The sequence below is a fragment of the Gossypium hirsutum genome, chromosome A08 (genome assembly GCF_007990345.1).
Source record: "Gossypium hirsutum isolate 1008001.06 chromosome A08, Gossypium_hirsutum_v2.1, whole genome shotgun sequence".
Lineage (NCBI taxonomy): Eukaryota > Viridiplantae > Streptophyta > Magnoliopsida > Malvales > Malvaceae > Gossypium > Gossypium hirsutum.
This window is the reverse complement of record NC_053431.1, coordinates 68,993,782-69,006,255: the sequence shown is the minus strand read 5'-3', so window position 1 is coordinate 69,006,255 and position 12,474 is coordinate 68,993,782.

Here is a 12,474-nt window from a genome sequence, read left to right as displayed (position 1 = left end):
AACCACCTAAGATCGTATTTGAGATTCAAAGTTTTCTAGGTCTGGTTGGATATAACAGACGCTTTGTGGAGGTGATTGCTGCAAGTACCGTTTGATTGGATGGATAAGCAGCATGAAAGTTTCGAGAAACTGAAGAAGGTTTTGACTGAGGCCCCTGTTTTGATACAGCCAGAATCTGGGAAGGACTTCACTGTTGTTAGCGATGCATCACACGTTGGTTTGGGCTGTGTGTTGATGCAAGAGGGTAAGGTGGTTGCTTACACATCTCATTAGCTTAAAACCCATGAAGTAAATTACCCTATGCATGACTTGGAGTTAGCCACGGTGGTTTTTGCTCTAAAAATCTGGAGACATTACTTGTATGGTGAGAAGTGTATCATTTACACTACTCATAAAAACCTTAAGTACCTCCTCACTTAGAAGGAGCTGAAACTTAGGCAACGAAGGTGGATAGAGTTGCTCAAGGATTATGACTGCTCAATTGAATACCATCCTAGTAAGGCTAACGTGGTAGCGGATGCACTAAGCCGTAGGGCTATAGCTAATTTAAGAGCGATGTTTGCTCGTCTCAGCTTGCTTGATGATGGTAGCTTGTTGGCTGAGTTGCAAGTTAAACCGACATGGACTGAGTAGATTAGGGGTAAGCTTACTGGATGGGTCACTGGTTCCTCATTTTTGACAAGTTGAGAATGGGGAGATTTCAGATTTTGGACTGAATAGTGATGGGGTACTGTGTTTTTGTGGGAGAATCTGTGTACCGAGGGATTTGGATCTTAGGCAGTCTATACTGCAAGAGGTGCATAATAGTCCATATGATATGCATCCTGGCAGAAACAAGTTTTACCGAGATCTTCGTGAGTTGTACTGGTGGCAAAGACTCAAGCTCGAAGTTATCAATTTTGTAAGTGTCTAACATGGCAGCAAGTTAAGGATGAGCATCAGCTGCCTTCAGGCTTATTGCAGCCAGTTAAGATTCCACTCTGGAAGTGGGAGAGAGTAACCATGGATTTTGTGAGTAGGCTGCCCTTAACGCCTACTAAGAAGGATTCGGTATGGGTTATCGTAGACCGATTGACTAAATCTTCCCATTTTATGGTTCGTACTGATTATTCACTGCAGAAGTTGGCTAAGTTATATGTGGCTGAGATTGTGAGACTGCATGGGGTACCAGTTTCCATTATATCTGACAAGGATCCTCGATTCACATCTTGGTTTTGGACGAGATTGCATGAGGCACTGGGTATAAGGTTGGACTTCAGTATTGCGTTCCATCCTTAGACAGACGGTCAGTTAGAGAGGGTGATTCAGATACTAGAGGACATGCTAAGAAGTTGTGTGATTGATTTTCGAGGCAGTTGGGAAGACTTCTTGCCGTTAGCAGAGTTCGCATATAACAATAGCTACTAGTCCAACATTCAGATGGCACCGTACGAAGCATTATATGGTCGTAGGTGTCGTACTCTTACGTGTTGGACTGAGTTGGGTGAGTGACGAGCTCTGGGGCCTAAAATAGTTTCTGATACTGAAGACAAGGTTAAGCTAATTCGAGACTATTTAAAAACAACGTCAGATAGACAGAAGTCATATGCAAACTTGAAACGTAAGGAGATTGAGTACTCTATGGGGGATTATGTCTTTCTTAAAGTCTTACCATGGAAGAAGATTCTGAGGTTTGGATGGAAGGGCAAGGTAAGCCCTAGGTTCATTGGGCATTATCGTATAATGAAGCGTGTGGGAGCGGTCGCCTATCGACTTAAATTTCCTTCAGAGTTGGACTGAATTCATGATGTATTCCACTTCTCCATGCTAAGGTGTTATTGCTCTAATTCCACACAGATTGTTCCAGTCGAGGAAATCGACGTTAGGCCAAATCTAAAGTTCGGGGAGGAGCCATTACAGGTTAAGGTACTGAGGAGGAAATCTATTCCACTGGTTAAAGTGCTTCGGTGTAATCACAGCTCTGAGGAAGCCACGTGGGAAACAGAGGAGGCTATGCGACAACAATACCCTCATTTTTTCTGATCAGGTAAATTTTGAGGTCGAAATTTCTTTTAAGAGGGTAGAGTTGTAACACCCCAAAAATTTAGAGTTTTTAATTTTGTATTATTTGACACAAATGATATGTTGGCATTATTGGCTTGGTGATTTCAGTGGGTTTGGGAGTGTTTGAGAAGCCTGGGTTCAAGTCTTGGCTTTTGCAAAAATTTTACTAATGTTCTTAAATGAATCTGGACACTGTCATATAGGCCTTATAAATAATAATGCTTGTTTTATGACACAAAGAGAGCGTGTGGTCTAGTGGCAAGGTGCGTGTTACTTCTACTGGGGGACTTGAGTTCTAGTCCTGGGTTGCGTAATGGAGTAATTATTTTGCTACTTGAGCTATGTAGGTAGTGGAATTCAACTGAGAATTTGAGGTTGAATTGGTCATGGGAGTTTGAATAGGCGGTTGAGTAGGATAAGGTAGAGAGATTTTTGGAGAGGATTAAGGGGAGGAAAAAGAGAAGTTTTGAGGTGGAGTGGAGTTGTACCGAAAGTGGATTGTGTGCATAGGAGTTTCGGCTGAGGTAGTTCTCCCTCAAAAGTTTCGGTTCTATGGGTTTTTCGGGATTCTTTTTGCTTAGTGACTGAAATTTTGCTCTCCTTTTGGTTCGATAGCTACTACCTTTTTTGCTCTTTGTTTTCACTCTTCAGTAGTGTTGCTTGTTGACAGCCAAATTCTGTTGATAGACTTCTCTTCCTTATTCTATTTTCTTCAATCGTCTTTTCTTGTCTTCATACCTGGGCCGAATACTACCTGTTCTTTCTTTCACAAACCCTTCTTCAGTTTTAGCCTTGCTTGTGGTTGATTACCTTTTTTCTCCCTCTCTTTAAACTTTTGCTCTTCTTGTGTTGGCTGAATCTGTTACGTCCTAAACACCTTATTCTCTTCTTTCCTCACTGTTTCTTGCGAGGGTTCTGTCAAAATCTTTTCGATTTATTGGTAAGTAGTTACTCAAGCTGAATTTTTGTCGACTTATTTCTCTAGGCTCAGCTTTTGTATCTCTTAGGCTAAAAGGTTGTATTCTCTTTGTTTGCCTTGGGGATAAGTTCATCTAATATCTTCTTTTTCGTTCGAATGTTGCTAGAGGCTCGTTTTCCTTAACCAAGGTGTAGGCCAATTACTTTTCCCTTGCAAGGGATCTTTTGGATTCGTGGTAGATGCTTTAAGCATAGTATATATTCATGAGGGATTGTAGATTCTTATGAATCAGTTAGTAGTTCTTGTGAAGGTTATAGCATTGGAAAGAATACGTGGTTTGGGGCCAGAGGAGGTTGCGATTGTTGATTGGTGTTTGATCTTGGAAGCGTTTCAACTTCAAACCCATAAAATGTGTGTAATCACACCTCCTTCCAACTATAAAACGGCAAAACCCAAAAAGCTGAAAAGCCGAAGGAACAGCGATTTAGGCCACACGAGCGTGCGATCGCTCGTATAGTAAACCAAGCCCACGAATCATGGGCATAAGACTGCAGAGGCCACCATGAGCGTTCTCATGAGTTTAGGCTATTTTTGGCCATGTTGGGCTGAAATGGGTAGTGTGGGCCCAATGGGCTCATTGGCTCCACATGGATGAAATCCATGATACGTGGAAAATACTGGGTTGGGCTGTGTGATTTGCATAGCCATGGCTGAATCTGGGCTAAATGGGCCACATGAGCGTGTGGGCCTACTTGGCCCATTTACACTATTAGGATCATTAAGGCTGTACGAGTCGCTCAAGGCGACTGTAGACCTTCTGATGGGTCGAGAAGAGTACCTAGACCCCAAGGTAGGTAAAATGACCAAAACACCCCTATAGGGTAAAATGACTATTTTACCCTTTGAGGGTAAATGACTGATCTGTGCTATGATTTGACTGGGCATGACATTTTTCATACACGTATGATTTATGACATGACATTCTGCATGGGGTTGGGATTCTGTTGAGGAGGAAGTGTACTATTACTGGTGGCTTTGCCACATATACTAATCTTGGCAGCTTTGCTGCGTTATTGCTATTGGTAGCTCTGCTGCGATATTATTACTGGCAGCTTTGCTGCGATATTAGTGTGTTGGCTAGGTGGGTCGACTTTGTCCCCACATGGTGTGTTTGTAGTACGGAGTGGTGTGTTGGCTGGATTGGGATGGGTTGCATTACTGTACTATTTTGTTATTGTATTGGGCTAAGGCCCACTGTGAACTATTTCTGAATAGGGTTGAGGCCCAGACTGTTACTGCATGTTGTATATTGATCGACTAATAGGGGATTACACACTAAGTTTTCGTAAACTCACTCTTTCTCTTTGATTGTGCAGGTAATCCCCAGCTATAGGCGGTTTGGTGCTACGAGGGACTCGGAGGTGACCACACGACTGCAATTATTTTACATTTGATTTTATTCCTACTTAAAGTTTCATTTTGGGTTTATGTTTTTGTAATAAGGCCATTTATGGGTTATAATTTTTAATTGGGCTTTTATACATATTTACTTAAAATTGCTAGTTTTGAGAAATCGTGTTTCCAAAATAATAATTGTTTTTCAAAAACACCTGTTTCAACTTCAAGGTTTAAAAGCTTCCACAAATCTTAAACAGTTTAGCATGTCAAAGGCAATTAAACTGGTAAAACATTTTGACACGATTTTGTAAAAGCAAAGAACTTAACTCACTAAAGTTTCTGTAATAACACTTCAATGTGACACGCCGAATTCGGCCATAACGTCTGGGCTAGGTTCGGGGTGTTACACCATAACATATGCTCGAGAGGACTTATATCATGATTACCTGTCTGAGCTAAATCCTTTCTGTAATGACTCGTCTGAGCTGAATCCTGTCAGCAACAAATACAGGACCTCATTCATTTCGAGAAACCACATATCCATCGATTTTCCATTTATTCAACCGGGATTTAAATATTTTTCAAGCATTATCGGGCATGTGATTATCTCATACATCTATAACATTCATATAATTCAGGTAAATGCATTCCACATTCATTTTAAGCATATAAGTAACACTTTTTATCATTTATCATTTGTCGCGTTATTATTAATCGAGCTTTGTCAGATATATTTTCAATTCATTCTCATACTACACGTTATTTTCCACAAATTCATACATACTTTTCATTTAATTCAAGTTAGTCTATTATCACAATATTCAATAACAAACACAGAAAATCAGTTCATAAGACAATTATACACTCACCTTGATGTCCAATCATGCAATTAAATCTATCTTTAATCATAAAAGTACAAATCGAAATTTTCATGTCACTCATCAACAACTCTCGCTTTTCCTTTCTCGATGGCTCAGTGCTGATGTTAGCTACGTACGATAACACAATAATAAATCATAGCAATTTCCATCAATTCGCATTCAAACATCAAGGCAAGCATATTTTTCATTTTATTCAATTTAGTCCCTAAATTCGAGAAAAGCATAACTTTCAATACAAAGCTTCGCATTAAAATTTGATTTCAAATTTACTCACTAAGGACCCTAAAATTTCTATTCCTAGCATAATTTCATAATAGGTTTTAATTTTATTAAATTTGATCCCTAATGTAACAAAATTAACAATTAAGCTTATTAAGCTTTACAATTTAGTCATTTTCATTATCTAAGTTTAATTTCTATCAATTTCTAGTCTAATTCATCAATTTCTTAACAATGGTAACTTGCTAAAAATTTAAAAATTAAACAACTTGATACATGGGCTAGCTAAATCAAGCTACCATGATAAAAAAAAATCTATAAAAATCAAAAGAAAAAGGCTTAGAGACTTACTTGAATTTTGATCAATTGTTTTACGTTCCAAAAATTGAGTTTTGGTTTCTCAAGCTTGGATGTTTGATGGAAGAAGATGATGAACATTTTCTTATATAGGTTAATTAGTTTAGTTTAATTTTAATTAACAAGTTTAATTATACTTTATTTAGTTAATTTACTATTAATTTAAACTAAATTATCATCATCATTATCATCCACTATAACATGTTAAATTTTGGTTTATTTACCATTTGGATCCTTTGGATAATTGTTATCCAAGTCCCCAAGCCTTTTCCTAATTAAAACTCTATACAATTGGACTTTTACAATTTAGTCCTTGGGCCTTACCTAACTACTGTTTCGACTAACTTAACTGAATGTCAATATATTTTTATAATGACTCCGTAAATATTTTTTATTTTATATTTGTAGACTAGGTTTACTGAAATGCGGTTTCAAAATTACATTTTCCAACACCACTAAATTTCGGGTTGTTACAACTACATTATGAATTTGCTTAGACAAATGCTTGAATAACCTAAAGTTTTCTTCTTTTATCTTTCTTTAACTTTGCAGATTGGGGAAGAAGAAGATGATATTTCATTTTTCTTTCCACATTGTTTGTTATTTATACTTTAATTAATATAGTTTAATCTTAATTTATTAGTTTAATCTTAGTTTAGTTTATATTAATTGTCAATTAATTAAGCTAATGCATCCACCATCATCATCCACTAACCATTATCCTAAATTCGTTTATTAACCATGTTATTCCCTTAGATAATTTTTATCTAGGTCCTCAAGCATTTTCTTAATAAAAACTCTATAGTGAGTGGACTTTTACAATTTAGTCCCTAAGCCTTAATTAACTATCTTTTCAGCTAAATTACTTTGCCAATTTTCAATATATTTTTATATTAACTCTGTAAATATTCCTATTTTATATTTATGGGCTCGATTTATGAAAATGAGGTTTTGAATTTCATTTTTTGACACAATTAGAATTATGGTCGCTATAAGTGTATACAAGTTTTAAAGGTTTAATGGCCCTTATTCCTTTTGTATTAAAAGATCACTTAATCATCTTACTTTCCAAGCAAGATTCGCATTATGGAAGATCAATTTTGCTTAAGCGAGTATAAGGTGTCATCTTTCACATGTCTAATGATTCTTTCTTGGTTAATATAACCAAGTCTCAAATGCAAAAGGTACAGCTCATTAGAGTGAGAAGTCTTAAGTCTTTTATTCATTAATTTAGTTTCAAGTAGTGTGTACATCTTTTTTATAATAAAATAAAAATTATTTGACATCCATCCATTACATATAAGAGTATGATTTCTAAATATTGTAATACTATTATTAAAAGTCACAGTCAAGCCGTTTTTAAATAAACATGCAACAAAAATTAAGTTTCTTTTTAAATGGTACATAGAAAACATCTATTAAAATAATCATCCTAAATGTAATAGACTGTTTTTGAGTTAAATTGGAATAGTGGTTTTGGGACCACAAATCTGAAGTCAAAATACTTTTTTATTATTTTATTAAAGTTTACAGCATAATAGAATTATTGTGTGAAAGTTTCGTAAAGAAATTTTACCATTTAAATGCTTAATTAGGTAAAAAGGACTAAATCGCGTAAATTGCAAAAGTGTTGTTCTATTAGCTAAAGGTATTAAATAGCTATTGTACCTTAAAGTAAAGGTCTTTAAGTGGTAATTAAACCATTTGAGAGTTAATGGATGATATTGGAGTGGTATTTGGTGTAGTTATTAAATAATTTTAAGGTTAGTTTGGTAAATTGATTATTAAATGATAATTTAATAAAATAAAAGTCATCTTATTCATTGTCATCTTCATCTAACCAATTTGTGCAAAGGGAAGAAGCCATTTTCTTAGCTTCAATATTTGGCCATGCTATCTTTGCTCAATTAGGTATGGTTATTGTCCTATTTTTTATGATTTCTACGTTTTTGAGATTGTTGCAGCTTAATCTAGCTAGCCTGTATCTCCGATTTCAAAACTGTTAAACTATTTGAATGCTGCAATTTTTGAATGCATGAGTATTTTGTTAGTTAATGATGGAAAATAAATCATTGTTGTTAGATGTTGGAAACACAAAAATTTACACACTTTTTCATACCCTTTTTAACTTAAATTCATGCGAATTCAGTTAAATTCTTGCTAAAAATAATTAATTTTTATAAAATAATTAAAGTGAATTTAAAATATTAACATGTTGAAATTTATTTAATTTTATAATTATTTTTTATGAATTTTGGTTTTTTTCGATAGATTTGCACAAAGAGCGAAAAATGGCTCGACAGACACTGTCAGAAGCAAAAAACCGAGAAGCAATTTGAAGTATCGAGGCTAATTAATTTCCAGCCTAAGACGGTCAAAAATTATATGTATTAAATCATAATATAATTAATATTAATTTATATCCAAGTTAATTTGGGTTAATAAATTATTATTAATTAATTATGAAAAATGGTCCGATTGAACTGAACCGAGTGAACTGAACTAGCCAAGGAGAGGACAGCCCAAAACCGTCCAAGTGTTGACCCAATTCAGCTCATTAGCTGATTATTTAAGCTGCAAAGAAGCCCTTGAAGACTTGTTCAAATTGCAAATCAGCCCCTCCACAATTGACGGCTTTGAAGATTTTCCCCAAGCCAAATTTAGCAAAGTTAAAGCCATCAACTTTGCCACATAGATGGCCGGCCAAGGGGTGGCTCTTTGGCTGCTATTCTTAGCAAATTTTAGCTACCGCATTCAGCTATAAAAACCCCCTTGGCTGAATGAAGGCATCCCTCATTCATTCACATCTCTTCTTTCCTGTTTCACTTTCTCCTCTCATTTTTCCATTTCAAGTCCCTTACTCTTGTGCCGATTTCTCCCCTTTAGAAAGGGTTCTTCTTCAGCCATTTTATAGCAGCAATTGAGTGTTCATAAAAGCCTTGATTGGCAAGGACAACAAAGAATGAAGAACGGAGCAACCTAGTCAAGCCACGGAAAAACGTCGGATTTGATTCTTGTTCCCTATCTCTTTAATTTTTTTTTGTTGTTGTGATGAACATATCTATGAATATTTATGTTTTTGGAAAATCAGCTTAGCTTGAATTTAATTCGTGTTGGTTTGATTGTATTTCATCTGCTTAAATTATTAAAATTGTGTTTATGTTGTTATAGGCCTCAGTAAAATCTTGATTAAGTAAAATCATGCCTAAGTTATTCTTGCATTATAATTGTGAGGTAGCTATGAATTAATTATTTAAACGGATTGAAATTATAATTAATTGACACAATACTTAATCAGTGCATGTTTATTCTTCTAAGGTAGCTGAAGGTTAAATTAGCAATGTATCTGGAGATAGACTTGCATTGCATAACTTGCAAGATTATTGTGATTAAATTGTTTCAAGGTAAGGATACCTTGTTACCTCACATTGTATTTTATGTGCTTACTAGATTCAATTAATCGTTTGAATTGACATAGGGATGTGTTAAGAGATGAATGGATTTGTGTAGGTAAATATGTTCATAAGTTAGCAATTTACCGAGTTGCCGTGAATTTATTCATAAAAACATAAATATGAGTTTAATAATTCCAAGTTAAAGAAATGTAATTAATCCAACACAATTATGTCATCTTGATTAAATCGTATTTTGAAATCGTGCATTTGAGATTTATTTCTTTAGTTTACTTAGTTTAAAATCTTAGTTTTTAATCACCCTCTTCAACCAAAATATTTTTTTCACCAAAGTATTTTAAATAGCATTCATAAATAATTATTTTCACAGCCCCTGTGGGTACAATAACTTGACATTTACTCGTCACTTTATTACTTACTGCGATTGTGTACACGTGCACATTTTCGTCGTTCCAGATGTACAAGTTTTGTAAAGTGAATTTTGGTAAAAATGTCAATTTTGGATTAAATTGTAAAATGTACAAATTTTATGGTTGAAATGTGAATTAAATAAAAGTTTTGGGCTACTAGGGACCTATATATAATTCGGCCAAGCATGGGTTTTGTTGAATTGTATGAATTTTGTGTATTTGTGAAGTAGGGACTAAATTGATTAAATGCAAAAGTTTCGGGGCTAATGTGTAAAAATGCCAAAATATATATTTTTGGATTAATTGAATGAGTAGATGAATAAATATGTTAATTTGAATTCATATAGATCATGAAAGAAAGAATTCGGATTTCGATCGGGGGAAAAGCAAGGTTATCAAGTAGTTGACCCGATCCGTCAATTTCGAATGCGAGGTAAGTTTGTATGTGATGATTACATTATAAATGTATGTTAAAATGCTTTAATATTGTATAAATTGTTAAACCAAGATTATTAATAATGTATGAATTGTGAAAACGACTCTATGAATGCATTCGATGATAAACGAAAAGTGCGAAAGCTCAGTTGAACCTTAAGAATAGTTTTGGATTCTATTAACATGTCAGTAAGTGATACGTTAAGTTAGATTCGGGCCATGATATTAGCACTTCGAGTTTGTATGTTACCGATTTGGCTTTGGGCCATACATATCGGATGATTTGGCTTCGTGCCATGATAATAGCTCTTTGAATAAGTTACCTTGATTTGGCTACCGGCCATGGTATAAGTACTTATCGTATGAGAGTTCTGAGTATCTAATTTCTATTCTGAATGGTTCAACAGGTAAACAAATTATGTGGTTGAAAAAGAGGTTAGTACGAAGTGATACAGGTATGTACAGAACCTATTCAAATATTAAATAGCGAAAATACGATGAGTTTGTTTTTTATCATGTTTTGAGACATGAGTTGTAGTTAATGTGTATATGGTTTTGTCATGTGTAATTGGTTAATTTGCATTTATTCGATGAATTAAGTTATTCACATACGAGCTTGCTAAGTTTTGAAGCTTACTTCATGTTATTTTTCTATGAATTATGGTGAATCAAGGCTAGCTCAGATCCAAGAGTCGTCGAGAACATCATCGCACTATCAAACATCTAAGTTGGTACTTTTGAATTATACATTTATGGTATATGGCATGTATAGGCTAGATGTGGTATTTTGGTTGTGATTATAGCCATGAGATTTGGCTTGTAAATGATGTTAATATTGATATATGTTTGATTATTAGAAATGGTTGTTAATGACTTTTATAAGATGTTTATAATGCCTTATGAGATGGTTTACTTTAGCATGATTGTAACCAAGACATTATGGTAGTTAAAATGGTTATTTGAATTGGTGGTTGAAAGCTTGAGAAAGGTCTTATTGTGGCATGAATTTATATGTCAAATTGGTAGTTAAATAGTATGTGATATAGTGAACGAATTAATTGGGTTGAGGATGGTTTTCTATTGTGAATATTAAGTTGGTATATATATACATATTATATGAATTACGGTTAAAGATCATGTTGTTTTGGTATATATTTGAGTAAGTGAAATGGTTGTATTTGTATATCATGAATTGTCCATGAATTCAGATTGATTTGGCTGCCTTTTGAGTGTGGCAATTGTACATTTTACCTTGTGTAGGTACATTCAAGTTGGGGTGGCAAAGTGGCCTTGCAAATAGCCTACTTTTGTCCACACGGGCGTGTCTCAGCCGTATGCGACACACGGTCATGGTATACGGCTATGTGTCCTCTGGTGATGCTTAGAAATTAAGTGAGGTAGTTACATGGTCTAGACACATGGGCATGTGGTCGGGCGTGTGGCCAAGTCAGTATACCCTCTAGTTTTCACATGGCCTGGCACACAGGCGTGTCCTCAACCGTGTGATATAATTCAGTATGTATGCCCTGTTTCCACACAGTCCGAGACACAGGCGTGTCTGGAGCTATGTGAGACATACGACCTGTTTATACAAGCGTGTGACCCCTGTATGGTTGAAAATTTTCTAATTTTTTAAAATTTTCATATGTTATCGATTTAGTCCCGAATCACTTCTAAAGCATGTTTAAGGCCTCTTAGGCCCTTATAAAAGACAATGTGTTTGTGATTAAACAATATTTGAGTATGGATGCATAAATGTATGAGTTATGTGTGTTAAATAATGTGTATTGATCGGTAATACCTCGTAACCCTACTCCGATGACGGATACAGTTTAGGGGTGTTACAGTAAATATGTAAATCTCCCACTACTTCAGCTACTACACTTGTCCCATCTTCGATCCGCAATAAGAGGCTCTTATCTCTAAGAATTTTTGTTTCCTTAAACCCCTATAGAGAAACACACACATGGTTAATGACCCTAGAATCGCTGACCTAGTGGTCTATCAAATCTTCCACTAAACAAATTTCTATTATAAAGAGTTCCTCCAAACCATTTCCCTTAAGGCTAGGTAATCCTTTCACACTTTGGAGTTGCCCTTGAAGTTCCCTTTCTTATTGTAGAAGAAACACTTAGACTTAAATAAGTCTTTAGGCTACATAAGTCTATTCATTTCCACTTTAAGTGGCCCAGAGGACTTTGCCTTGTTTCTTTTAGCATGCTTTCCCTTCCCTTTAGAGGAATAAGCGAATGCAAAGTTAGCTTCTACTTTTTAAACCGATTGACCACCATTCAACATCAACTCATAGGATTCTAAGTCCTTCATGAGTTGTTTAAGCATTAGTTTCTTGTTTCCAAGGTATGCAGCTCTAAAGTTTGCAAAGTTCTTGGATAATATTT